Source organism: Malaya genurostris, chromosome 2, assembly GCF_030247185.1.
Source record: "Malaya genurostris strain Urasoe2022 chromosome 2, Malgen_1.1, whole genome shotgun sequence".
In the NCBI taxonomy this organism is placed as follows: Eukaryota; Metazoa; Arthropoda; class Insecta; order Diptera; family Culicidae; genus Malaya; species Malaya genurostris.
Genome location: NC_080571.1, coordinates 36,920,316 through 36,924,136, shown reverse-complemented (window position 1 = coordinate 36,924,136; position 3,821 = coordinate 36,920,316). Strand labels below are relative to the sequence as shown.

The 3,821-nt window shown below is 39.2% G+C and overlaps 1 long non-coding RNA gene across 1 annotated transcript; it reads left to right on the top strand.

Moving 5' to 3' along the window:
* Positions 1-2,367: 2,367 nt before the first annotated feature.
* Positions 2,368-3,508, top strand: LOC131430626 (uncharacterized). Its single transcript, XR_009229546.1, has 4 exons — positions 2,368-2,642; positions 2,704-2,774; positions 2,835-2,907; positions 2,991-3,508. It is a non-coding gene; the product is annotated as an uncharacterized LOC131430626 (long non-coding RNA).
* Positions 3,509-3,821: the final 313 nt, after the last annotated feature.

Here is a 3,821-nt window from a genome sequence, read left to right as displayed (position 1 = left end):
CCTGACTCTTGTATGAAAAACGACATAATATCACATTCAAAATTATGTAGAAATGCTTTTCATTAAAATAATATGATAATAAGCATAAGAACGTAGATTTAATTCCATTCGTGTAATATTGTATCCGATGACATGTGTACTTTCACACGCTTGAATGTGCTTTTACATTGAAAATTCTGCACATCTCTACCCGCTTGTGAGGAATTCTGGCAACCGTCAGAAGGCTGGCTGCATTCCGGCTGCTGTCAAAATTGTCCAGGCGAAATTGCGTCATTATCTCGCCGTACGTGTTTTGTTTATTTCCCTCCTCATTCTTTTTTCTTTTGTCGTGAATACGACTTACTTTACTATGGGGCGCCTTTTCAAAATTAGCCATATGGAAGAATGGGCAGAACTTAATCGTGAATATCTCGACTTGTATTAATGGTAGCAACATAATTCTTTCACCATTTCATCAAAAATATGATCAGGAATTTAGGATAATATTTTGAACAGTGTGCGATAACCACAAACAACTCAAAAATTAAGTTTTCTTAAAATTTGAAAACAACGCGGAAAACACCTTACTTTAGCTTGGGTTTTTCGCGCAAGGACGACGATTTTGAGGTAGTCAGGCACATATCTTCAACTGAATGCGTATAAAAAGGGAACCGTGGTCGAAAATCGATCATTCGTCATCTAACACTCGATGTGGATAGACGAATAACCTACTACGACTAATTTCGATTTTGTTTTATTTTTTATTCGCAGTTGTCTACCTACCCAAGCTATGGGTAAAAACCGCCATAGATCCGAGAAGGATCCAAAGGATGCTAAGCGTCTGAAGCCAAGTGATGTACAGGTAAACGACCGTTTGCTGAGTAAAAACCAATATGCTGATCTGCCAGTAGATGTCGAAGAGGAACTGCAGAAGGAAAAAATGCCGCCTTTCTACCTGAAGGGCTTCCCACCAACTCTACGCTCGGATTTCAACACACTGATCAGCAAAGGACTACAGGCAACAATTCGTTTATGTACTGAAGGCTACAAAATAACTGTTCCGGCTTTGAACCACTACAAAGGAGTGGAATGCTATCTGAAGCAGACAAAAGCGGAATATTTCACACACGATATTGCCGCCAACAAACCTATGAAGGTTGTACTTCGAGGACTACCCGACATGATGGAAGCCGAACTAAAGCAGGCACTGTCGGAGGCTGGGCTAAAGCCTTTGATGGTATTTAAAATGAAGCGTCATAATACGGACAAAAAGTTTAGAGATCAACTATACCTGATTCATCTGGAGAAGGGCTCCATCACCATGAGTCAACTGAAAACGATTAAATCGTTATTTCACATAATCATCGAATGGCAAAAGTTGTAACCATATGTTACATTGATTAATTGTTGGCTCCGCCACAATCCAAATGTAGCGAAGACACATGCTCGAGTTCCCAGATTCCTGAACCCAACTCAGATCATTACCGTCACAGTGTGGGTGATAGCCTTCCACGTCCAGTCTTATGGCTGAGACGGATGGGTCACTTTTTTTTTTTTCATAAATACGTTTATTTCTTAAGGCAGTTTACATAAGTTTTTCTTCGCCGTAGCATCACTTTTACATAATATTCTTATCCTAATTTAATTCTAACATAGTCACAACGTTTTGCATTTATTAAAACATATTCTCTTATTACTTAAATATCATCTTAGGTAACTCGTCATTAATTATGAAATCTACTCGGAAATATTATTTGAACCAAACGATTAACTTCTATAAATTATAAAATAAGCTGTTATTTTCAGACATTTTGTTAATAATTTCACAAACTGTTTCGAGTTTGTTTGTATCATTACATTATTTTTATTCTAATTTAGCTATTGGTTGAACTCATGGACGCAGCTGGGATCAGAACTAAGTCTTGAAAGGGGCCTTTATTAAATTGAAACTCCAGTTTTCTTTATGAAATGATAAATAAGTTTCATGTATGAAAGGTCACGACAAGCAAGAATGTCTCGAACTGGGATATTGGATAGTCTACCTTGGGTACGCAAAGAATTTATTAGTTGAGATCTGACATCACGATACTCCACGCATGTCCAAACGACATGATCAATATCTCGATAACCTTCGCCACAAGCACAATGATTAGTCTCGGAGAGCCCAATTCGAAGGAGATGTGCATCTAACGTGTAGTGATTGGACATGAGTCTAGACATCACACGAATGAAATCTCTACTCACATCCAGTCCCCTGAACCATGCCTTTGTCGATATTTTCGGAATAATTGAGTGCATCCACCGACCCAGATCATCTTTATCCCAAGAAGCTTGCCAGCTGGCAAGTGTTCTTTGGCGAGACGAGCTATAGAATACGGATGGGTCACTTATCACGGAAAGTGTTGCATGTACTCAACCAGGGTGTTTCATTATGACGGTGTGAACATTGCGTTACGGTATATGTCACCTATGGCGGTTGCAGCCAGGAAAAGGGCTGCCAATATTTGATAACATAATTGTCAGAGCTGATAGTATTGGGATAACGATGACATTTATCTTGATACTACCGGTATTTATCTTCACTCGGCAGAGTGCCAGAATAATTCTTTCGCATGTGAACGCTTGAAGAAGTCAGAAGTGCGCGCGGTATTTGTAGTTTAATTGTATTTTCATTTTAATTCTAGTAAAGTGGTGTAAAGTATTAATAGTGTTTCATTTTTGTAGATAACGTTAGGAAAGTAAAAGTTCGAGATTTAAAAGTTCTTAAATTACGCAAAATTGTGTTAGTACGTTTAGTAAGTCAAGGATTGAAAATGTCATAATTATTAAAATAGAAAAAAAGTTATATATTTTAGATAGTGATAAAAAAAGCCGATAGAAATACGGAAGACATACACAACATTTATACAAATTAAAACGTTATAAAAGGTAAAATTCTAAAATCAATATGGGTGTAAAGTTGGTGTAGGTTAGGAGTTACATGCGCTCTATGCTAATTATCTGTTGGGCAGGTCCTCAACGGGCCTTTTATTCTTGGGCTTCGAACGTTGTTCGGAGTTTCTTTTCGCAGGCTCACAATGTCTCGAGCGAGGAGCGACGATTAATCCGGAATTAAGTTCACCGCGAAGGGCAATTATAAAACTATTAATCGAACGACGTCATTGTCATCGGAGAAGCCATTGTCATCGAAGACGCCATTACAAATTCCAGCGTCCATGGTCATTCTCAACGCCATTACTAGCTCCGGCGCCATTACCATCGCTGACGGTTGTCGCGCTATGAGCTGTCAGGAAAGCCAGATCACCGATTACTTCGAGGAAATATACATCCGGGATCGCCAAACTTTCCCCACCAGACCTGCACCAACAAAAACCGAGCAAAAGCGCAAGTAGAAAAACCCATAAAGTGACGTCACTAGCTTTAAGTTAAACTCAGTTAGTCAGAATAAATGTTGAAAATGTTAATTAGGAACCGTTAGCCTAGTTTCTATATAATGAGCGAAATTAGTACAAGTACACCATTCTTGATCTCGTTCTCCGGACTCTAAAGGAGTCGCCATCACTCGTCTTCGAGTGTTCTCCCAAAGAAGACCTTCTGGTTTCGCCTTTGAGTAAAACTAAAATATTGAATCAACCTTTTGGTTGTCCACCCTGGTTCTCGACGGTTATCGGTGTTTCGGTTTCATACGGTTCCCGTTAGAAGTGAGTACCGTGGTGAGTATATGCAAGGCTCAAACAAGTAGTAGTGATTGTGAACATAATTTCCCCTCTAACCACCCACTGAGCAAGTCGAGGGGCTACAAAGTATAAACCGGTACATCGGGATGTCACACAGTGCACGAA